Genomic DNA, 26,447 nt, shown 5'->3' with positions numbered 1-26,447 from the left:
AAAAATCAAGACAAATTGCAGGTACAGTACAGCTGCGTTGCGAAGACTGGTAAATATGAGATACGCTGGCAATTTGTTTCTGAAATGACATCATATTCGCCGTTGACTGTCGACATTATTTATCTCACAATTGCAGTATCGTACTTTTGTCCATTTTCAAGTGTTACTAAAAAATATCTTGCTTCAGCACATGTCAGACTTTAGAAATAGACCGACAAGCATTCATTTCAACGTCAAAAATAGCCCTTTTCACTGTAGCAACACTGTTACACCAGCGAAAATGCTTATTTTTCACGATGAAGTGTATACGTGTCGGTGGGGTTTAATGTCTGATATGTGCTGGAGCAAAATATTTTGCAGCACCGCTTGGAAATGGCCCAAACGCCGAAACTGAAGTTGTCAAATAAATAACTGATACTGTGAGCGACGTAAATGACAACCTTTAAAAAATTCTCCATGACTGTGAACCCCGACCATTAGATGTTAATTAGTGGCAATTTAGTTTAATAAAAGAAATTTCCGTAAAACAGGGGTAACATGTAGTACGGTGCTAAAAGCATTCACTGAAATTTATTTCGAGCCGTTAGTTCCTGAGCCTACTAGAATAATAAACGGCGGTGGAAACAGACTTGAACTCTTAGCAACAAGTAGTCCTGAGCTAATTAAGAACATGAAATGGACACGGGGATTAATGAATACACGATTGTCGTAGCGAGACTAAATGCCGTAACTCCCAAGCTGTCCAAAAAAGAGCGCAAAATATATCAATTGAAAAAAGTAGATAAAAATTTGCCTTACGCCTTTCTAAGGGACAATTTTCACTCCTTCCAAACTAACGATGTAAGTATAGGCTAGATGTGGCTTGATTCAAAGAAATAGCATCGACAGCAATTGAGAGATTTATACATAATAAGTTAAGAAATGACGAAGCTTATCCAACATGGTACATAAAATAGGTCAGAACACTGTCGCAGAGACAACGAAAAAAGCATTCGAAAGTTAAACGAAGACAAAGTCCTCAAGACTGGTTATATTTTTCAGAAGCCACAATGAACTTTGTCTCGAAACCTGGCAGAAAATGCTGGTCGTACGCAAAGTACTCTAGCGCCAAAATACAATCAGTGCCTTCTCGGAGTGATACCTATAGAAATACTATCGATGACAGTGCTGCTAAAGTCGAGTTACTGAACACAGCCTTCGGAAGTTCCTCCACCAACGAAGACGAAATAAATATTCCAGTAAAAAATGGTTCAAATGGATCTAAGCACTATGGGACTCAACTGCTGTGGTCATTAGTCCCCTAGAACTTAGAACTACTTAAACCTAACTAACCTAAGGACATCACCCACATCCATGCCCGAGGCAGGATTCGAACCTGCGACCGTAGCAGTCCCACGGTTCCGGACTGCGCGCCTAGAACCGCGAGACCACCGCGGCCGGCTAAATATTCCACAACTCGAATCAAGAACAGCTGCCAATGCGAGTAACTTACAAGTAGATATCCTCAGAGTAGTGATGTAAGTTAAATTAATAAAAACAAGTCTTCCGGTCCATAGTATATACCCATTAGGTTCCTTTCAGAATATGCTAATGCAGTAGCTCAGTACTTGACAATCATATACAAGAACTCACTCAGCGAAAGATCCGTACACAAAGACTGGAAAGCTGAAGCTGCACAGATCACACTAATAATCAAGACTGGCAATGCGAGTTATCAGTAGGATTATTCCAGTAAATTACAGGCCCATATACTTGACAATGACATGCAACAGGATTTTGGAACATATTTTGTCGACGGGAACTGTCTATTTACAATCAGTCAACACGGAATTAGAAAACATCGTTTTTGTGAAGCAGAACTACATATTCACTCATACGAAGTGTTGAGTGCTATTGACAAGGGATCTCAAACTGATTCCGTATTTCTGGATTTCGGGAAGGCTTTTGAACTGTACCACAAGAGCGGTTTGTACTGAAATTGCGTGCTTGTGGAATACCGTCTCGGTTATGTGACTGGATTTGTGATTTCCGGTCAGAGGGTTCACAGTTCGTAGTAATTGACGGAAAGTCACCAAGTAAAACAGGAGGGATATCTGGCGTTGCCCAAGGAAGGGTTATAGACCCTCCGCTACTCCTTACCTTATAAACGATCTAGGAGACAATCCGAGCAGCCGTCGTAAGTTGTTCGCAGAAGATGCTGTCGCTTATCGTCGAGTAAAGTCAAGAGAAGATCAAAACAAATGCTAAATGATTTAGAAAAGATACCTGTGTGGTGTGAAAATTGGCAACTGACCCTCATCCACATGAGCGGTAAAAGGAATCCATTAAACTTCGGTTATACTATAAATCAATGAAATCTAAACGCCGTAAATTCAACTAAATAACTGGGAATTACAATTACGAACAGGTTAAATTGGAAAGAACACATAGAAAATATTGTATCCAAGGTGACTAAAAAAATGAGTAATGGAGTACATCGAGAAGGTTCAAAAAAGAGCAGCACGTTTTGTATTATCGAGAAATAAGGGAGAGAGTGTCACGGGCATGATACAAGATTTGGGTTGATATCATTAAAATAAAGTCATTCTCGTTGCGGCTGGATCTTCTCAAGAAATTTCAATCACCAACTTACAAATTTTCTACTCCGAAATCCAAAATATTTTGTTGACGCCGAACTAGGTAGGCAGAATAAATCGTCATAATAAAATAAGGGAAATCAGAGCTCGCGCGAAAAGATGTAGGGGTTCGTCTCATTCCAATGTGGAATAATAGAGAATTATGTAAAGGTTCAATGAACCCTCCGCCAGCCTGTTAAGTGATTTTCCGAGTATTCATGCAGATGTAGATGTAGACGGAGATATATAATGACCACAAAGGAGATAAAATCTTCTTCAGCCAAATGGTTAACGAAACAGTAACTCCTGTTAACTTCAGTGCATTCGTAACACATATACGACAAAAGTAACAAACGTTATGTGTAGTGTCGGCAAAAAATCCGCAGTAAATGTTTAATACGCTCAGATACTTAACACAGTTAAATCTACTTACATTTAATATGCAGTATTATAGATAAGTAGTGCCAAAGTTGGGTATTTAAATATTGAAAATTTTGCGTTAAGAATCTTAGTGCGTTACTTCACATGATAGCTAAGTGCATCGGCTATGTCCTATGTACTTCTTTTAAATTGTATAACGCATTTTATCAACAGAGTAGACAAGACACAGTTACCCTTACTTCTGGATAACGACTAGCTAAAGCTAAAGCTGGTACACATCAGATCAAACTGAAATACAAATTGTATGAAATGACAGAATTTTTGAAGCAACCACTGTGAAACCTCAGACGGCATATCTCATATGATTTGTTATTTCTAGGGAGCAAGTCAATAACTTATTCGTTTTTACTCTTCGGAACATTGCTTCGACCACACTTTCACTTACACGTGTCCAACAGATTTCATTAACATTATTAATTTTTATATTTTGGGCATTTCATTAATATGTTCAACAGATAGGGCCTATACGATACTCAAACCTCTGTACAAAAGAATTATGGACTCCAGTACAGGTAATGATGACTTAGCAAAAATTTTGATGTTCAGCTACACTGGCTCAATACACATTATAATTAACATTTTCTCATTAAAATATTCGGCATGCTTTTTAAGTTACTAAAAATAGTATGTTTAGATGTTTAAAATAGTCGAAGTTACTAATTGCAGCGCTGTCAGTAAGATGGTTTTGGGCGTCGACTACAACGTTCGAATGGCCCCATTATACTGATGAGTAGTTAGGCTTAGACGGTTTCTAGGCTTAAATTCTATTAAGAGGCAATCCAGCATGTTGCTGAATCGTCGAGTATAGCGGTAACGAGCACCGCCATATTCACCGAGCCTTGCGGAAGCTTGCAGGACACTTTTGTGTAAGTGGCACTCAGTTTTTTACCTGCTTTCATAACATCAGTTTTTTACCTTCTTTCATAAGGAGAGGTGTAAGCCAAAAGTATGTTTCGCATTTTGTTGCATTCCAAAGACGACAAAATCTATTCTGATAACGTACACAATAACTATCCGGCAAATGACCAGGTTTTTATGAATGTCGTACTATCGCAAGAAATAACACTTTCAAGCTTTAGTTAAATATATCTGTGCTGCAGTGTTACAAACTGGTCTTTCACAACAAACGATCGCACAATAGGATTATGCGACAGGCCACAGACCAAGGAATGACATATAGGTTCCCTGTTGTCGTACTCCATGACTGTTACTCCACGATTCCTACTTTTTGAGTCAATGACTAGCAGAATTCTGAAACTACGGCGCTCCTCACGCATTTGTGACATCAGTCTTCGTAATTGAATTAAACTTCTATATTCAATTAATAAACTAAGAATGTAAACGATAATACCTTTTCTTCTGACGCCGTTCTCTTTAGTAGCCAACACACTGACGACAGAGGCATTGGACGTTACCTGAAAAGAATAAAAGGCTATTAATTTTATTTCCAGAACAGTTTCCTTAAGAAAATTAAGTTTCTTAGCCGTGACGCTGAGCACAGACAATTTAAAGATACAATGAATTTAGCATTTTTCACTCTGAGAGCTGGCTGGATGAACTACCTGCGAAAGGAACGTTTCCCAGCGCAAGCACCGGTACAGCACATTACTTTTATTACATGGCCGGCAGTTTCACAGTAAGATGGTGAGTGTACATCGGAGGTGAGCGTATCATCTGGAGTGCCCCAGGGAAGTGTGGTAGGCCCGCTGTTGTCTTCTATCTACATAAATGATCTTTTGGTAGGGTGGATAGCAATGTGCGTCTGTTTTCTGATGATGCTGTGGTGTACGGAGAGGTGTCGTCGTTGAGTGACTCTACGAGGATACAGGATGACTTGGACAGGATTTGTGATTGGTGTAAAGAATGACAGCTAACTCTAAATATAGATAAATGTAAATTAATGCAGATGAATAGGTAAAAGAATCCCGTCATGTTTTAATACTCCATTAGTAGTGTAGCGCTTGACACAGTCACGTCGATTAAATATTTGGGCGTAACACTGCAGAGCGATATGAAATGGGGCAAGCATGTAATGGCAGTTGTGGGGAAGACGGATAGTCGTCTTCGGTTCATTGGTAGAATTTTGGGAAGATGTGGTTCATCTGTAAAGGAGGCAGCTTATAAAACTCTAATACGACCTATTCTGATTACTGCTCGATCGTTTGGGATCCCTATCAGGTCGGATTGAGCAATTCAGAGGCGGGCTGCTACATTTGTTACTGGTGGGTTTGATAATCACGCGAGTGTTACCGAAATGCTTCAGGAACTCGGGTGGGAGACTCTGGAGGAAAGGAGGCGCGCTTTTCGTGAATCGCTGCTGAGGAAATTTAGGTAACCAGCATTTGACGCTTACTGCAGTACAGTTTTACTGACGCGAACTTATATTTCGCGGAAAGACCACAAAGATAACACAAACGGATATGATGGAGGGTTGACCCTCTGCTGGTGGCGAAGTCTTGGCGCCTCTGGGGCGCTTCTACTTCTTGCTTGGTGTGTTGGTGGGGGACAGGACATCATGGTTTTGGTTGTGTCTTGGCTATGTGCTGAATGAAAGCTGATAGGACAGTAAAGAGACTGTAAGAGAGTAAGGAAATTTCAGAGAGAGTAGGGCTCGTTCAGAGGCATAGGCAGTCATTTCTCGCTCGTTATATTTGGGAATAGAACATAGAAAGAAGTTGAAACCTGTGGTACGAGGTACCCTCCGCCACGCATCGTACGGAGGATTGCGGAGCATGTTCGTAGATGCAGATAAAATACAAAACATAGGTGTAGACCAGTCAGAAAGTAATATTCCTACGTATTGTAATATTATTGTGCGGTCGATAATGCACGACTCTAATTGAGACGACGACGACCTTCGTTGTGATGACGACGCTCTTTGCTAGAAAAAAAGAAGCATCTAGCTATTGGAGTTGTTTGGGATAAGGAACGGCTGTTGGAGATTTTTTTTTTTGTAGGTCAAATAAGTTTGCCTACAGCCGGAATTTGAAGTGCAGAGGAGAAACAACTTGTGATCGCAATTACCAAGAATAAACATTTCTCTTACGAAAAAGAAGGTAAATATCGTCTACAAATTTTCATTCGATGTTGGGTCAACAGACCTTCACAAAACGATTAGAATGTTTACCAATCCAGTCTCTCTTATCGGTGTCAAAGTTCAAATTAGTATTGACTAATTTTTCTTTACGACGTGGCATTTCACTATATACGGCAACTTCAGAATGTCTTATTGGGAGCTGTGTTGCTATCCTCGACATCGTAACTTCGAGCTTAGGAAATGACTACATTCCTCTGAAATAGGAAGTGTCCAAATAATCATATCTTAATGTACTTAAAATGCTGTAACTTCTTGATAAGTACTACTGCTTTTCCTATTTCAGAACTGGAGGAACATATTCGGTTAGCTTTCACTGAATTTTCCATCGATACTTCGCAGAAAATAATAATATTAAAAAAAACACTTCTTAATGTTTTTCAATTTTTTGCCGAACATTAGGAGGTGTATTCCTCTTTAATAATATTGGGTCAGCCTAAGACGTGTGCAGTCCACAGTTTTGCAAACTCAGAGAATGCACAAGATGTAGTCATTTAAAGCCTCAGGCTGAAATCTACGTCTGCCAGCCAAGAATAACAATCGATTTAGTCGATTTTTAACGGGTGGGAGTCACGGTCGCGCACAATGGTGCCCTAACATTCGGGGTCAGATACCGCGCAGGAACTATACTTCTGTGCAAAACTTATGGATGAAAGTAACTTTTGAATGACGTGCCACTGACAAGGAACATAACTCGTTCAAACTTGCCCCATACACAGGAAGAACAGCTACAGTATAGTACAGAAGGTTAACTGAAGGAAATACATCACAAGATAAACAGAAATGACCCTTTAATTCAAAGACAATAATTACACTGGAATCACCGCAGTTTATGATGATTCCCCGGACATTAGAAGAGGCCAGATCAAGTTCTCAATAAGATGTGTGATAGCGTAGGAGCCGGCCGGGATGGCCGACTGGTTCTAGGAGCTACAGTCTGGAACCGCGTGACGCTACGGTCGTTGGTTCGAATCCTGCCTCGGGCATGGTTGTGTGTGATGTCCTTAGGTTATTTGGGTTTAACTAGTTCTATGTTCTAAGGGACTGATGACCTCTGAAGTTCATAATGCTCAGAGCCATTTGAACCATACCTAATGATACCAGTGCATGCTCTGCAACATGTCCCCATGCTGGGCGCAAGGGTGGTAATGAGTTCTTGTGGCAGGGAGCCATTCCTCCTCCATCAAGATTGACAGCTATTGGATGGTCGATGATGGAATACATATCCCCAACACATCCCACAAATATTTGCCAGATTTAATTATTTATGTATTATAGGCTTTCGGGACGCGTTCGTATCGTCGTTGCAACATCGGAAAGACGACACGACAGTGAGTTGCGGTAATTAAGAAGATTCAACCGGGTCAAGTCGTACCTTCGCACAAAGTTACTTATGCTTAGACATATCGCGTCACGCCATGCAGGAAATTTTCTAGTCACTCATAAAAACGAAGACACGGAAAGCACAGCACTCAGTCACCGAGAACAGAATACGCAGTCCCCGAACGGAGAAAATCTCTGACCCACCGGGAAATCAAACCCAGGTCCAGGCTCACAGCTACCTTGTGGAACCTCCATGGCACTCAGGTCAGAGGAACTTGCAGGCCAGTCCATTCACCGAATATTCTCCTGTTTTAAGAGCTGCTCCACCTACGCTGTTCGATCCGGCCGTGCATTATCGTCCATAAAATGTCAGGCCCGAATGCACCCCATAACAGTGTTTCTGGGTACATTACGTGCTCTCACCTCTCGCCTTGTGAGGATCCGTCTAGAATCACAGATTGCATCCGCTGTCATCCGAGGAGATTACGATACCCCAAATCTCATTGGTCCAGTTAAAAAATGGTTCAAATGGCTCAGAGCACTATGGGACTTAACTTCTGGGGTCATCAGTCCCCTAGAACTTAGAACTACTTAAACCTAACTAACCCAAGGACACCACACACATCCACGCCCGAGGCATGATTCGAACCTGCGACCCTAGCGGTCGCGCGGCTCCAGACTGAAGCGCCTAGAACCGCACGGCCACAAACGGCCGGCCATTGGTCCAGTCCTCACGCTCTTGGCACCATCACAAACGGTGCCCCGATGTGCGCGTCTCAATGAAAGAAAACGTACTGGCCGTCGGCCTAAGAGAACACCGCTCCCCCGCCCCCCGACCCTAGCCACGCACTCACAATGTCAGTGTAGAGCGTGAGATTCCGTGGGCTACCACCTCCCCTCCTTCACGTTTCTCCACGTTTTTCTCGTGCACTACGCTCGTCACACTTCGTCCTTCTTCCATTTCCCCGACCATTCTCTCCCTTGTGGTGTACTCCAAATGTTGTCTCCGGACCATATTGTAGTGAAGAACGCCATAGTGCACAGTAACTGCCCGCTGTCTTTTCCTGTGCCTACAATTGCGTGGTTATGCGCGGTCAGCCCCATTTGGCGCCAGACACGCTAACCTCAAGTCATGTGACCGCCGGCTTCCTGTGCACGACCACGAGATTTCTTTAAACACTTCAATTCGCTCAGTTATGTTGTGAGACTGTATCTACCTCAACTTTAAATGTTGCAGAGCGGTCAGCGTTTCCAGTGGAAACGAAGCACCACGGCGACGGGATGCGGTTTAGAGAAAGTATCACTGAGAAGTAGCATAAAAGGAATCGCATCAATAGTGAAAAAATTTGATACGTCGAAACCGTATTCTTTTTAGCCTATAATGATGCCGTTGGCAGGTTTCTCCGTCTCATCACAGTTGTCGGGAATCGCGGCAATGCACGATTGTTAAAATATCGATCTCCACGTATCGCGCACTCGCTCTGCATGCTCGTTAGCTCGATTCTAGGATGGCGCAGCAGTGAAGCGCTGCAGTGTCGAGCGCGATGAATAACGTGCCGAGTGGTGCAGTATTGTACATTTGCAAGAACGCGCCTTTGTTCCAGAGGAAGTGCAGGTTGTGCCCTTGTCCAACGGCAACAGCAATCACAGCAGGCGTACTTTGAATAGGACTATGCGGACTTGCTGCCATTCATGCCTAGCGCTTACGTAGTTCGTTAAACTCGTTCTTTTCCTTTCTGCAAATATATGTAGACAAAAATTTCTGTTATCGTCGTCCGTGATTAAGCTAACACAATTTAGCTGAATGTTTTGTTTCACAGTGGATATAACAGCGACAATCTGCCATTATTGTCAGTTTTTTTCTGTTCGTTTCAAAATTGATCATAAACGAAGCTAGTGTATGATTTGAAGTCTGTCGAGACGTAGATAGTAATGTGTGCTGAACTCTCTACCTCGACTGTAGACTATAAATGGAAAAGCTGTAAGTTTGGAATGTTATAATGTAATAATCACTCAAATGAAAAACCTTTAACTGTAACATTTTTTTCGGAACGGTTTGATAAGTATAGAATAATTTCTCATATCCGCATACACGTTCCTAACACAGATAGTCCTGAAAATTTGTGCTTAAGTTGTTAATAGCTGTGAACATACTTGTAGAATTTCAAACGAAGCACTAGTGGTGCACGCAGTACATAATAGTTGGGAGATGAACTGTTCATGCGTCAGTTATGTATTGCCCGCGCTGCACTTTTTTCTTTTTATATTCTACATGTATTTTTATAGCTATTAAAAATTCACAAGCACTGATTTTCAGGACTATCTGTATAGGGTGAGAAATGTGGATGGGGCAAGGAAGACTTCTTTTATACTTTTCGGTCCGTTTTAAAAACGTGTTATACCAAAAAGGTTTTTATTTAAATAACTATTTTCTGCTTTTTAGTGCTGTGTGTGTAAAATTTTTCAGTCGGTTTCAAACATTTTGATGAGATTACAGGAGACAAAAGTGCGGTACATTTCAAGGTTATTTCAGTTTCCCTTCACTTAAGTAAACAATACAGTGCTTGCTCCTACGATTATCTCACGAAAAAAAAAACTCAAAGGTGAAAATTGGAAAGAATGGAGCTCACACGGGGAGTCACCAGCATACTTTCGCAAGTGGAACAGGAAAAGAGGGAAATATCAGCAGTAGACACAGAGCACTCCACTACACATCAGACAAGAAAGTGCATTAAAATTGCATTGTCATCTGCTTGTGAGCTATGTTGAAGGTATCAAATCAGTTTAAAATCAATTGCAAAATTTTCATCGAACAAACGGACAAGAAAGCGGCCTAATAAAAATGTATTACAGGAAAAGAAAAAAAAGAAAAACAGGAGAAAACCAGGACACATTCACATTACAACCTATTTTATACCAATAATCCATATTATGGAAGTTGCACGTCATTTGTGTCTGGCAGAAATAGAAAAGGAGGACGGTAGGAAGAAAGGAACATTGGAGTTAAGCGTCCCGTTACAGGGAAGGTGTTGCGTTGCAACAGTGCACCAAGTTTAGAATTCACAAAAATTCATAAATGCAGATTTAGGCAATGTTCGAAGTCTAGTGCTTCACTTCCAACAAAACATTATATGTTCAAAGCATTACAAAATCATTTTTCACGAGTAATAGACAACACAGAACAGACATCTCTAACATAATGGAAATGAAGTTCCTTGTACTTCAAGAAAGTAGGCCCTGGCTGATACGTCCTTCCTTTTCTTCTGCTCTTAGTATATTGGTCAATGGAAATTCAGGAATATTTTCTAGTAAAGGAAGACTAAAGAACCCAAAAATTAAATGATACTTTGTTTTATTTCATTCTGTTGTACAATACTCAGTTACATCCTAATGATATGAAGGAGGAGGAGATTAGTGTTTAACGTCCCGTCGACAACGAGGTCATTAGATACGGAGCGTAAGCTCTGGTGAGGGAAGGATGGAGAAGGAAATCGGCCGTGCCCTTACAAAGGAACCATCCCAGCATTTGCCTGAAGTGATTTAGGGAAATCACGGAAAACTTAAATCAGTATGGCCGGAGACGGGATTGAACCGTCGTCCTCCCGAAAGCGAGTCCAGTGTGCTAACCACTGCGCCACCTCGCTCGGTCCTAATGATATCATCTGTGTATTGGTTAAAAACAGTCTCGGTTGCAATTTTAGTTTTTTATTTTTCAACTATGCGTTTCACCTTAATTAGGCATTTTCAGGTTGTCTTAATTTGGTATTTCTCAGAAGGATCCTTTGGTCAGTGTACTCAAACTTCATTGTAGAATATATCATGCCAACATCGCCTTAGCTAAACTCAGTAAAAACGTTTCAAGAGGGAGTTTTTACTGAGTTTAACGAAGCGATGTTGGCCTGATATATTCGACAATGCCCTTTGGCTACACTGATTAAAGGATCCTTCTTAGAAATACCAAATTAAGATAACCTGAAGATGCCTAAATAAGGCGAAACTCGTGGTTGAAAAATAAAAAAATTAAATTGCAGCCAAGACTGTTTTTTAAACAATACTGTTAAGCACTGGTTTGCTATATGCCACATATGGATTGGAAGAATTTCGATATTATCTGACATCATGTGGTGGAGCTTTTTTCTTTTCTGGGCAACAGAATGTTTCATGCGTCTTCCATTCAATTCGTAGTCCAGTTTTATTCTTTATACTTCCAATATCCCACTATTCTTTCCAATCATAAAGCAATGGACATTCACGTCGAATATAACTGAAGTGATATGAATAGACTATGCTTGTTGCTTGTCAGAAGCGAACATAGACCGTATTATAACATGTTTAACACCGCGCTCAAGCACCCTCGGAACATGTCACGGACAGTGGAAGTTACACATCGCTAAATCTAGTGGAAGTATTTAGTGATTCACAGAGTAGAAAAAAATCAGAATTACCCAATGTCATCTCTTTCAGTGTTTATAATTTCTAGTCTTCATTCCTTTCTTGAGCCGGAGTAGTATAGTGCCTCTCTTGTAAGAAGATGTGATCTGCCTTCCGGCACCACGGGAAAGTCACAATAGCGGCTGGAAGCCAGCTCTTTTCTAGTAAATCAATCTGCAGAACTCTGCGTCTGTCATGGAGGGCTTCTTTCCCGTTTTAGAAGAGGATGTCTTCAGTCCATATTCAAATTTTTTCTCAATTGCCCAGAATCGCTTAAGGCGAATGTTGGAATGTTTCCTTCGAGAAATACAGCTCATTTCCTTCCCGTATCTTCCCCACACCAAGCTTTTTCACCAATGACCTCAATTCCGATGAAATGTTAAACCCTAATATTCCTTTCTTTCTCTTTCCAGCGATAATTTTGCCTTTCTGTTGAATATGTATGTAACTGGTAGCACGTCGGCCTACAGAAGTCTTACGAAAACATAATAGCTCTAGCAGAAGGAACTTTATGAGTAGAAATAAATCTGAGGTAGCCACAAACAGCCCGTTCTGGGAGAAAGAGCATTAAATCTAGGCATGTAAAACAGCGGGGAGATAGCTCTCGGCTGTGGCCTTAAGCGATAAGTCTGCGGTTTTCATGAATCGTTACAGGCAGGCCGAGTGCCAAATCAGAGGCCGCAAACTGCAAAGGAGAGATCGCCTGGCTGCGCTCCAAGTAGGAACAGCTAAAACACAGAATCTGGTCAGAAACGCAGCGAAAAGACAATGTCTAGCGCTGTCTCCACTCCCCCCTCCCAACCTCCCTCTGCTCTAAGTCAATAGCAAGCATCGTAGGACAATTCTTCACTCCAAAAGCCGCCATATCATATACAGGGTGGTCCATTGTTTCTGACCGGGCCAAAATATCTCACGAAATAAGCGACAAACGAAAGAACTACAAAGAAGGAAACTTGTCTAGCTTGAAGGGGGAAACCAGATGGCGCTATGGTTGGCCCGCTAGATGGCGCTGCCATAGGTGAAATTGGTATCAACTGCGTTTCTTTGTTTTTTTTTGTTTGTGTTTTAATATTAACCCCAATCCAGAATGAGATTTTCACTCTGCAGCGGAGTATGCGCTGATATGAAACTTCCTGGCAGATTAAAACTGTGTGACCGACCGAGACTCGAACTCGCGACCATTTGCCTTTCGCGGGCAAGTGCTCTACCCTCTGAGATACCGAAGCGCGACTCACGCCCAGTCCTCACAGCTTCAACGAGCTCGCGTGTCGGTCAGACACACAGCTTTAATCTGCCAGGAAGTTTCATATCAGCGCACACTCCGCTGCAGACTGAAAATCTCATTCTGGAAACATCCCCTAGCCTGCGGCTAAGCCATGTCTCCACAGTATCCTTTCTATCAGGAGTGCTAGTTCTGAAAGGTTCGCAGGAGAGCTTCTGTAAAGTTTGGAAGACAGGAGACGAGATACTGGCAGAAGTGAAACTGTGAGGGCCGAGCGTGAGTCGTGCTTTGGCAGCTCGGATAGTAGCGCACTTGCCCGCGAAAGGCAAAAGTTCCCGAGTTCGAGTCTCGGTCGGGACACAGTTTTAAACTGCCAGGAAGTTTCAGGAACCCCAATTTTTATTATATATTCGTGTAATACGTAAGGAAATACGAATGTTTTAGCTGGACCACTTTTTTCGCTTTGTGATAGACGGTGATGTAACAGTCACAAGGATATGGCTCACAATTTTAGACGAACAGTTGGTAACAGGTAGGTTTTTTAAATTAAAATACAGAACGTAGGTACGTTTGAACATTTTATATCGATTGTTCCAATGTGATACATGTACCTTTGTGAACTTATCATTTCTGAGAACGCATGCTGTTACAGCGTGATTACCTGTAAATACCACATTAATGCAATAAATGCTCGAAATGATGTCCGGCAACCTCAATGTATTTGGCAATGCGTGTAACGACATTCCTCTCAACAGCGAGTAGTTCGCCTTCCGTAATGTTCGCACATGCATTGACAGTGCGCTGACGCATGTTGTCAGGCGTTGTCGGTGGATGACGATAGCAAATATCCTTCAACTTTCCCTAAAGAAAGAAATCCGGGGACGTCAAATCCGGTGAATGTGCGGGCCATGGTATGGTGCTTCGACGACCAATCCACCTGTCATGTATACGCTATTCACTACCGCTTCAACCGCACGCGAGCTATGTGCCGGACATCCAACATGTAGGAAGTACATCGCCATTCTGTCATGCAGTGAGATATCTAGTAGTAACATCGCTAGAACATTACGTAAGAAATCAGCGTACATTGCACCATTTAAATCGCCATCGATAAAATGGGGACCAATTATCCTTCATCCCATAATGCCGCACCATACGTTAAACCACCCAGGTCGCTGATGTTCCACTTGTCGCAGCCATCTCGGATTTTCCGTTGCCCAATAGTGCATATTATGCCGGTTTACGTTAGCGCTGTTGCAGAATGACGCTTCGTCGCTAATAGAACGCGTGTTAAAAATCTGTCATCGTCCCTAATTTCTCTTGTGCCCAGTGGTAGAACTGTACACGACGTTCAAAGTCGCCACCATGCAAACTCCTGGTGCATAGAAATATGGTACGGGTGCAATCGATGTTGATGTAGCATTCTGAAAACCGACGTGTTTGAGATTCCCGATTCTAGCGCAAATTTTCAGCTACTGATGTCCGGATTAGCCTCGACAGCAGCTAAAACACCTACTTGGGCATCATCATTTGTTGCAGGTGGTGGCTGACGTTTCACATGTGGCTGAACACTTCCTGTGTCCTTAAATAACGTAACTATCCGGCGAACGGTCCGGACACTGTCTTCCAGGAAACCGAGAAGCATACATAGCTCTCTCCCGCTGGGAATTTTGATCACAGCAGCCATACATCAATACGATATTGACCTCTTCCGCAGCCGGCCGCGGTGGTCTCGCGGTTCTAGGGGCGCAGTCCGGAACCGTGTGACTGCTACGGTCGCAGGTTCGAATCCTGCCTCGGGCATGGATGTGTGTGATGTCCTTAGTTAGGTTTAAGTAGTTCTAAGTTCTAGGGGACTAATGACCACAGCAGTTGAGTCCCATAGTACTCTGAGCCATTTCAACGTCTTCCGCAATTGGTAAACGGTCCATTTTAACACGGATAATGTACCTCGAAGCAAATACCACCCGCCCTGGCGGAATGTTACGTGATACCACGTACTTATATGTTTGTAACTACCACAGCGCCATCTATCACAAAGCGAAAAAAGTGGTCCAACTATAACATTCATATTTCTTTACGTACTACACGAATATGTAACAAAAATGGGGGATCCTACTTTTTAAAAAACGCAATTGATATCTGTTTGACCTATGACAGCGCCATCTAGCGGGCCAACCATAGCGCCATTTGGTTTCCCCCTTTAAGCTAGACGAGTTTCGTTCTTTGTAGTTTTTTCGTATGATGCTTATTTCGAGAGATATTTGGCCCGGTCACTGTCAATGGACCACCCTATGTAGCTGAGGGTACACATCGTGCCAATCAGATATTAGCCCCTTTACTTCCGAAGTCGATATCGGTTTCGGACGAAAGTAAGTCTTGAAGCATTGGTTAAAATACTGATGACTCTGGCGATTATCATTTCGTAAGACATGCGTCTCAGGAAATAACACAGGGTATCTTCAAAAGATTCTCCTATTTCAGAAGACTATTTCTTCTACCTGAACGAAGATTTACCCACTTAATTAACCTGATCTGATTAGAGCAATCGGTCGCTCTCTTTACTTCGGTGCACGATTTCATACAATCAGTGCACTTTTCACATCATAGTTTCCTAAAAAGTAACAATTTCAGTATGTCAAGCATCAGGTTGGTGCATAAAATCGTAACGTTTTTATTTTGCATGTTGACATGCTTGTTGCCAATGGTTTATTTGTCAATCGTCTATCTGAATTTACATATTAACATTTCGTCATTTGGAATACAGAGTGGAGTGCGCCGAAGTTCCTAAGAAAGAATGAAACATTTGGGCAATAGAATGGTCCTATATTTCATATTTCATGTCTTTAACACGAAACTTTAGCAATCGTAATTCACCTATAGAAGTTAACTGGCATTAGAAGATATCGTGTCACTGTAATACAGGTACCGCACATCCCGTACGTAATTCCATGCTGCAAATATCTCCTAAATTCCAATTATCGTTTTGGAATAAGTATGGATGGAGTCAGCAGTGTCACGGCCGCTACGTAATGGACTCTGCTGTTTATCTCAATTTGCGCACAGGATCACGGCGCTCGTTTCAATATATTACATATTATCTCTATCCACGCCTGTTTGTCATTAGACTCCCAGCGAGATACATGTCCCTTTTAGATATGTGTATGAAGGGCTTGCGAGCTCACTTTACCAGCCGTTTATTTCAGAACCTAAACGGCTTTCGCGAACATGTTGAACCAAACTATTGTTAGAGAGATAAAACTTTTGTTCCATCTTTCGTTCCATTCAAGAGAGCGAGCTAACATGACAAGTACTATCTCGTACAAGCAACAGACTCAGCAGGACTCATTTAAAGACAAATCCTGTTGGTCTTAGAATTTTCTTCCCAGAATTTTCATCTAAATCTATCCGATTCGGTGTGATGTGTGCGAAAGAGAGTACATTTTAATTTACCATGTATCAAGGATTCTCCCCTTTTCAGCCCTGTCCTGAAAGCCGGATGCTGGAATTTTATAAGACGGTTTTCGCAAAATGTGTGTCATTTTTCTACGAATATCTCTTGTTATGATTTTCCGATATTTCTATTGCATCCTCTTACCTACAGGTATATCAGTGATGGTTCTGTCATTCTTTCTATATGCTTAACATTCCCCGTTGGCACTACTGAAAATGTATACAGTAGCGTTCGATCAAAGTTGACGTATGAACGATAAAAGTGTTTGGTTGGCAAAGAAACACCAGACTGGAGTTTCCCATATCCTACTAGTGTGGTACCTTGATAAATATTATCACTAAAATTATCTTTTTTTGCTACTTATTCATTGCACCTTCATTGTTACGATCATAAAAAATGGCTCCAAGCAGTATGGGACTTAACATCTGAGGTCATCAGTCCCCAACACTTAGAACTACTTAAACCTAACTAACCTAAAGACGTCGATGACATCCATGCCCGAGGCAGGATTCGAAGCTGTGACCACAGCAGCAGCATGGTTCTAGACCGCTCGGCCACAGAAGCCGGCGTTTCGATCATAATTCGTATTCCAACTCCCTAGACACAAATGTTTCACTTATAATTATAACTCTCAATTGCTGCGTTAGTGAAGTCTTCCTTCATTTTTATTAGTCCTTTATGCATATTATGTATCCTCTAGCAACGACCAAGGTCTCACTTGCTTCTTCCCAGAAGACGTAAATAATCTTTAATTTCTTATAACTGTTACTTTTTTTCGTGTACTTCCTTTGAAAGCTTCATTTTATAGACTAAAACACAGAGCAGCCCAGGGGTGAGTCCACACAGTTGTTTAATTAATACGAATGAAGTTAGCGTGGCGCGAGATCAGATATCCAGGTGGATAGAATATACAGGTTTTTCCTGGAAGAACGGTCAACATTCAGGGACGTGACAGGAACGATGATTCGAAGCAAAAATATCTAGTAAAAAAGGGGGTCTAAAATGCATACCTTAAGATCTGTACTGTGCTTTAATACTGTGAAACAAGTATCTTTCTGCGAACGCTTTCCTTTCCATATTTTTACAAGTGCGGTACTGATTTGTTTCAATGTATCGAAGATGAAGAAGTGCTCATAGTTCTTGAGGTATGAATTTTACTGTCGATAATTACTAACTCTTTTTCTTTGGATAATAGTTGCTGTCATAATCTGATTACTGAGCGTTCCTCCTGGGACACCGTGTATGTAAGCAAATGTATCAGGATGCCATAATGGAAGACCTAGGAGAAACATTAATATTGAAATAGAGGCTTAACCAAGATTAACCTTTTTTGTAGGGCTGATGTTTCGAGATGCAGAAGCTACAAGCAGCAAAGAGAAGAGATATTTATATTACTGCCTGCGATAAAACATAAGTACCATCTGCATGTGCAGTATCAATGGAAAAGAGGAATAAATGAAAAAAACGGAACCTCAAGGAGCTGTCTACTTTCAGTAATGTTGTGGGTAAACCAACGATAACCAAAAGTTCAAGTATTGATACGACATCACAAACAGAAGACAATAAAGTACACAAGCATATTGAAGTTCTAACTCATTGTGTAATCGGAGCTGAAAACACTCTCTCAGAAAAAAAAAAGACTCACGAAGAAGGAACTATACGGATGGGACGTAAATCGGCAGATGAGATGTACATGTACAGACATACGAAAGACCAGTATTTCCGACAAACCGAATGATTATTCATTCAGGAGAGAGCTTCACAAACTGAGCAAGACCATAACGCATGGCTCTGCCTCTGGCCCATATGCAACCAATTATTTAGCTTGACATTAATTGACAGAACTGTTGGATGTCCTCCTGAAGTGTATCGTGTCCAATTCAGCCCAACTATCATGTTAGATCAGCAAAATCTCTAGCTAGTTGGAGGGCTCTGTCCATAGTCCTCCAAACTTTCTTCGTTGGGGAGGGATCCACCGACCTTGGTGGCAAAGGTAAGGTTTGGCAAGCTCGGTGACAAGCAGTTGAAATCCTTGCAGTGTGCGGGCAGACATTATCTTGCTGAAATGTAAGCCCAGGACGACTTGTACCAAAACTGGCTGTACAATATCGTCAACGTATCGTTGTGTTGTAAGGGCGGCACGGACGACAGCCAAGGCCATCTGCTATGAAATGTGGCACGTAGACCATCGCTCCTGGTTGTCGGGCGGTAGGGCGGTAGGGTCGATATCTCACAGCTGTCCGGGGCGTCTCTAGACAGGTCTTAGCTGCTCATTATAGCTCAGTTCCAAGCTGAACTCATCACTGAAGAAAATTACACTAAATGAGATTCAGACCCAAGACGTGTCTAGAGGCAGTGGTGGTGTATCAACCTGACTGCGCCCGTCTGCACCCAGGAAGAGAACCGGCTACTCTATTAATCAGTGTCAAACCGAATAACTGCTTGCATAAGGGTCAGAGGTGGACCAACGGGCTAATGACTTACTCAGTTTGTGAAGCTCTTTCTCTTTAATAAATGATCGATTTTCCCGGAATTTGCAAACAATTTGTACATCACAGCTACAGAATTCCGTCGTATTCGTATATTTCCTTCTTCGTGAGCCTTTCTTTTTTGTTTTAGAGTGTATAATCATTGGTGGCAGACGTGCTGTTGTAGGGAGAGGCAGAGAGGACACAATTACGGGAGAAGAAAGACTGATAACAGAACCCACCACAGGTCACTCTTCGGCACAGATGAAAGAAAGGTGAAAATAAAGAATCACCTACTTTGGGTTAAGTGCCAACACACAATAGTTTTCGAAAAATGGTGGTCAAAACTTCGACGTAATTTCATGAGTACGCTGACGTGTTAAGTAGACAAATGGGCCGGTAGCGCCGTAGCTAAGAGCACAGTTTGAAACTTGTGTGACCAGTGTTAAAAATCAATATTTTGTTCATTCTTTGCTGTCGTGGAAGTATGCGTCATTAATATTTTTGTGACATTGTGAAACAAAATAGAATTATTACTGACAGAAACAATCATTGCGAGAGCTCCGGAACCTAAACAGAAAATAGGAATAGAAATGAACATTATCATCATTTACATCATTTCCTCCCTTTTTATTGATCATGAAAATCACATACTGCATGTTGTCTAACTTCAGAGCTGGTGGTCCAGATTGCTATGCACACCGGCACTTTTAATACCCAGTAGCACGTCCTCTTGTGTTGTTGCATGCCTCAATTCGTCGCGGCATAGTATCCACAAGGTCGTCAAGGCACTGTTGGTCCAGATTGTCCCACTCCTCAACGGCAATTTGGCGTAGATTCCTCAGAGTGGTTGGTAGGTCATATGGTCCATAAACAACCCTTTTCAATCCATCCCAGGCATGTTCGGTATGGTTCATGTCTGGGGAACATGCTGGCCACCCTAGTCCAGCGATGTTGTTATCCTGAAGGAAGTCATTCACAAGATCTGCACGATCGGGGATCGAATTGTCGTCCAAGAAGACGAATGACTCGCTAATATGCTGCCTAAATGGTTGCAGTGTCGGTCGGAGGACGGCATTCACGTATCGTACAGCCGTTACGGCGCCTTCCAGACCGTCAGCGGCATACGTCGGCCTCACATAATACCAGCCCAAAACAGCAGGAAACATCCACCCTGTTGCACTCGTTGGACAGTGTGCCTAAGGCGTTCAGTGTGACCGGGTTGTCTCCAAACGCGTCTCCACCGATTGTCTGATTGAAAGCATATGGGACACTCACCGGTGAGCGGTCCATTCGGCACGTTACTGGGTGCATCTGTACCGCCCTGCATGGTGTCGAGGTTGCAAAGATGGACCTCGCCATGGACGTCGGGAGTGAAATTACTTAAACCTAACTAACCTAAGGCCATCACACACATCCATACTCGAGGCAGGAGCCGAACCTGCGAACGTAGCAGTCGTGCGGTTCCGGACTAAAGCGCCTTCAACGGCTCAGTCACAGCGGAAGGCGTCGGGATTGAAGATGCGAATCATTCAGCCAAATGCACACAGTCTGAGTGGTAACACGACGCCCTGCGGCATACACAAAAAGCATTTTCAATATGGTGGCGTTGCAATAAGGGTTCCTCCGAGCCATAATCCGTATGTAGCTGTCATCCATTGGAGCAGTAGCCCTTTGGCGGCCTGAGTGAAGCATGTCAACGACAGTTCCTGTCTGTCTGTATATCCTCCATGTCCAAACAACATCGCTTTGGGTCATGCTTCTTACCAATTGTAAGTCAACGGAAAGTACACTATGGTTATTGATCAGTGAGTTTCCTAGTATGGAAATATGACATAAATGATATTATATTTGGACACTGTTGACTCAGAAGCTTAAATTTGTTACACCTAAAAGGAAGTGGAGACGTTTGTAAGTAATATAAATCTCAATTTCATACTTCTATCCGTTCTGCGAAAAAAAGTGTGTTGACAGACAGACGGACGGAGTGACTGACAATGTAGCCCCAAAAGACTTTATAATCTAAAGTCTAGTATAATTAACAGTAACAGAAAATGAAAAGCCGGCCGCGACGGTCTCGCGGTTCTACGCGCTCAGTCCGGAACCGCGCGACTGCTACGGTCGCAGGTTCGAATCCTGCCTCGAGCAGGGATGTGTGTGATGTCCTTAGGTTAGTTAGGTTTAATTACTTCTAAGTTCTAGGCGACTGATGACCACAGATGTTAAGTCGCATAGTGCTCACAGCCATTTTGAAAATGAAAAACATGTAAATGTTAACTGCGTTCTATAAAACATCTATTAGAACACTGACTAATTGTTTCTGTGATAGCATGATAAACGGAGAAGTTAAAATAAAAATTTATTACAACACTGTGAATAAGGACGGTGGCTGCAGCTGAACACGGGTTGGGATTCGGACACCAGAACGTTGAAATGGGGGCGGCGGGCGCCCAGTGAAGACATTGCCATTGATGGCGCTGGAGGGAACGGTGACGCCACAGATGGCACCACTGCTACATAAGGATGGCAGCAGCAAGCGGAAGACAGTCAGCACTTGACAATACCTGACGAGTACTCGATCGAAAGCTAGCGGTTTTTAAGCCACTTGACGGGGCTGGAGGGTCGAGAGAAATCGTAAATTCTAGTATTTCAATTTTTTCATCGATTTTTGCCATTGTACTTCAAGGGAACCATTCCTTTCTCTGAGGTGGTATCTATCATAAAAAACATGTAGCCCTTAAAAAATCGGAGCACTACGAGGAACGCGCAAAGCCACATACGCCATAGTCACACTCTATAATGTGAGAACGCAGGAAACAGCTCTGTGTTCTTGGGCAGGATTGAGGATATTCCACTCATTTTCTCGGCAATGCCACCTGACACCTCTATCAGAATCCCGCCACATTACTGCAGTTCTACAGCCTGAGGCGAGCCAGCATCCGCACTAGCTGGTGGCGTTAGCACCACCCACCGCCGCGTCGCCAGCATAGTTATCGATTTCCGGACTGATTTGTGGCGCGCCTCCCCCTGCCGTGTGCAACAGTAAGCTGGAGACAACGTCGAGGCCGATAACCACCCTCCCCCACACATCAATACTTCAACCTGCCCGCACCCACCCCGCCTGCTGTGCTACACTACAGTGCAGACTCCCTTAAATCACAGCGTCGACTTTACCGGATACTGATAGAGCCTACATTTTATGTCTGAGCGAATCCCCGATTAATAGCACAGAATCGCAGTCCTAAATTTTCGGACTAGCTTTATATCCTCAGTCGTTGACAGAACTATACGGCAATTGGCTACCAGAGGTAAATTTTTCCAGTTGATTTTACTGCTTCAAGAATACAGTTCCGTTTTCTTTTCTCCCTTACAAAACTGTGATCAACAGGGATCGTAACAAATTACTATTAGTTTGCAGAAATAGATAACTGTATTTTAGGCTGTATCACTGCCTTGAATCTACATGGCAGATGGAAAATGTGAGACTGACATGGACGCGGACTCTGAGGGAGGTAAACCAGTGTTGAAGGCGCTGGACCTGAGTGGCAAAGGAGCAGTCATTAAATACCTGTCCACTCTCGGTGATTGAGGTCATCCATGATTCTATAGTGAAATTTTCACTCTGCACCGGAGTGTGCGCTGATATGAAACTTCCTGCCGTACCGAGATTCGAACTCGGGATCTTTACGTGTCGCGGGAAAGTGCTCTACCAACTGAGCTACCCAAGCACCAGTCACGCCCCGTCCTCACAGCTTTACTTCTGCCAGTACCTCGTCTCCGACCTTCCAAACTTTACAGAAGCTCTCCTGCGAACCTTGCAGAACTAACACTCCTGACACAAAGGATATTGCGGAGACATGGCTTAGCCACAGCCTGGGGGATGTTTCCAGAACGAAATTTTCACTCTACAGCGCCGTGTTAGTTCTGCAAGGTTCGCAAGAGAGCGTCTGTAAAGTTTGGAAGGTAGGAGACGAGGTACTGACAGAAGTAAAGCTGTGAGGACGGGGCGTGAGTCGTGCTTGGGTAGCTCAGTTGGTAGAGCAGTTGCCCGCGAAAGGCAAAGGTCCCGAGTTCGAGTCTCGGTCCGGCACACAGTATTAATCTACCAGGAAGTGTCATCAATGATATTTGCAGAACACTTCATGTGAATGATACAGCCGATTTTCTCCTTCATTTGTAGTGAAGAAGTCGTCATGTTGACTTTATTAGAGAATGACTCTGTTGTCTTAACACATATGTTACACAAGATGTCCCTCCTACGGGTCGTCAGGGTGTGGTATATCGGGGCAGACCTGCTATTTATTTTTTCCCATGCTTAGCTGGAGCCAGTCCAAACAAACACTGCCCATCGGATCTTCTGTTTTACCACCAAGAGTCGACGGAAATCGTCGGTCCGTGTACTGTTGCCATCAATATTATTTTTAAAGAGGAAATTCATGTGCCTTTTCAATAGAACTGACCCGTATTAGTGTAGTGCGATGTTTATTTGGTGGATTTGTATTAAGAGGGAGAGTAAAGCACGAAGAAAAACAAGTACTGCAGCATCGACAGCACCACCCTTGCCCGCGCTGACTGCTACAATAATGCAGCAGCGCTGGTTAGTCGTTGCTGTGGTACTCGTTATTCTTCGTACTTTAACTGTACCTTTCACTACGAGGGCTATTCGGAAAGTAACGTCCTATCTGTCTCCAAGAGAAAACACTGTGACATTTTCTTTTTCTTTTTTACAACAGTTAGCTACACCTTACCGCTACTTCTCTACTTAGTTGCAGCTTCGTTTCAAAGAACTGTCTTAGCGTTGTACCAACTTTGCAATACCCTCGTCGCAGGAGGCATAGTTGGGTTATATGGGTTGTGTCTTATGGGCGGCATAACTACAGGCGAAATCGCTTACCAGGCCCTCATACACTCCTGGAAATTGAAATAAGAACACCGTCAATTCATTGTCCCAGGAAGGGGAAACTTTATTGACACATTCCTGGGGTCAGATACATCACATGATCCCACTGACAGAACCACAGGCACATAGTCACAGGCAACAGAGCATGCACAATGTCGGCACTAGTACAATGTATATCCACCTTTCGCAGCAATGCAGGCTGCTATTCTCCATGGAGACGATCGTAGAGATGCTGGATGTAGTCCTGTGGAACGGCTTGCCATGCCATTTCCACCTGGCGCCTCAGTTGGACCAGCGTTCGTGCTGGACGTGCAGACCGCGTGAGACGACCCTTCATCCAGTCCCAAACATGCTCAATGGGGGACAGATCCGGAGATCTTGCTGGCCAGGGTAGTTGACTTACACCTTCTAGAGCACGTTGGGTGGCACGGGATACATGCGGACGTGCATTGTCCTGTTGGAACAGCAAGTTCCCTTGCCGGTCTAGGAATGGTAGAACGATGGGTTCGATGACGGTTTGGATGTACCGTGCACTATTCAGTGTCCCCTCGACGATCACCAGACGTGTACGGCCAGTGTAGGAGATCGCTCCCCACACCATGATGCCGGGTGTTGGCCCTGTGTGCCTCGGTCGTATGCAGTCCTGATTGTGGCGCTCACCTGCACGGAACCAAACACGCATACGACCATAATTGGCACCAAGGCAGAAGCGACTCTCATCGCTGAAGACGACACGTCTCCATTCGTCCCTCCATTCACGCCTGTCGTGACACCACTGGAGGCAGGCTGCACTATGTTGAGGCGTGAGCGGAAGACGGCCTAACGGTGTGCGGGACCGTAGCCCAGCTTCATGGAGATGGTTGCGAATGGTCCTCGCCGATTCCCCAGGAGCGACAGTGTCCCTAATTTGCTGGGAAGTGGCGGTGCGGTCCCCTACGGCACTGCGTAGGATCCTACGGTCTTGGCGTGCATCCGTGCGTCGCTGCGGTCCGGTCCCAGGTCGACGGGCACGTGCACCTTCCGCCGACCACTGGCGACAACATCGATGTACTGTGGAGACCTCACGCCCCACGTGTTGAGCAATTCGGCGGTACGTCCACCCGGCCTCCCGCATGCCCACTATACGCCCTCGCTCAAAGCCCGTCAACTGCACATACGGTTCACGTCCACGCTGTCGCGGCATGCTACCAGTGTTAAAGACTGCGATGGAGCTCCGTATGCCACGGCAAACTGGCTGACACTGACGGCGGCGGTGCACAAATGCTGCGCAGCTAGCGCCATTTGACAGCCAACACCGCGGTTCCTGTTGTGTCCGCTGTGCCGTGCGTGTGATCATTGCATGTACAGCTCTCTCGCAGTGTCCGGAGCAAGTATGGTGGGTCTGACACACCGGTGTCAATGTGTTCTTTTTTCCATTTCCAGGAGTGTATTAAACACTCACATCTTTCGATCTTATTGCATCCGTTTTTTGTAGTTTCATAAAAACAGGGAAACACTGACTGAATGACAATAAAGCAAAAATAGTTAATTTTTATTTTGCATGTAAGTGTTCCTATTACTGCCCAAGCATTAATAAGAGACTCTTGACTGTTGCACCTCTGGGTTATCTTTTATTACGATACATTTTTCTTTTTCGAAGAGCAGCTATACGTCGCCGTTGTCTACATTATAGATTTCTTGTCTTCAATCAAATGAAATGCTTAGAACACTTCAATAACGATAAGTTTTATTTCAAAGATGTTTGTATACAGTCTGTGCCGCCAAGATGAGAAAACGCAAAGGAGCAAGAACTCCTTAATCCTGCTTTTAGCTGGGCCTTCACTGCTTCCGGATGTCTGCATTTCTACGCCTCTGCCATGAATAAATGCAAGGACAATTTGTACGTCGCCTATACCCGATCTCGGCGCGAAGACTGGCACTTCTCTTTCCAGTCTTCAAAATTATCGAGTGCGAATAAATAACTTTTACGAGAGACAGTTTCTCTGACGAAGCAGCTCATTTGTCCCTTTATCTGGCCCGCTGTGTCCCTTCCATTTAAATAATCCTGCAGCTATTTCTGTTTTCTGCTCATTTTACGATGAATGCTTCGATTCGTATAATTAAGAGGAACTTTGATTTATTTCAGTTCATTTGATTGAGAGCTCTGAGCATTGTAAAGCAATGAAAACCTTCAGATAGTCACCGATAATCGTTTATCTATTCTAAAAATCACTTAGGTATATTTCGAATCTCCTCACCAGCGGTGGTTGATAAAACGGTGCGTTTCAGGGGGGGCAAGTTCCGAAAATTGTTGAGCTCAGTATATTTTAATATCCCATTCGATAATCAGTACACACAATTCCTTGATCTTGATTTTTTGCTTCCGATTGTGAGTGTACTGACATCCCGCGGCCATGCCTGGACACTTGAGTAAAACGCTGGTGCTAGTATTTTGATTTCAGGTAGAGCAGGTAGGTAATACCGAATCGTAATGTGCACTGGGGTGAGAAAAGTTACGGG

The 26,447-nt window shown here is 43.4% G+C and overlaps 1 non-coding gene across 1 annotated transcript; it reads left to right on the top strand.

The window, feature by feature from the left end:
- The first annotated feature begins 23,064 nt into the window (after positions 1-23,064).
- Positions 23,065-23,139, top strand: Trnas-cga (transfer RNA serine (anticodon CGA)). Its single transcript has one exon. It is a non-coding gene; the product is annotated as a tRNA-Ser (tRNA).
- The last annotated feature ends 3,308 nt before the right edge of the window (positions 23,140-26,447 follow it).

Source organism: Schistocerca gregaria, chromosome 3, assembly GCF_023897955.1.
Source record: "Schistocerca gregaria isolate iqSchGreg1 chromosome 3, iqSchGreg1.2, whole genome shotgun sequence".
NCBI lineage: Eukaryota > Metazoa > Arthropoda > Insecta > Orthoptera > Acrididae > Schistocerca > Schistocerca gregaria.
This window is presented reverse-complemented; position numbering and strand designations above follow the sequence as displayed.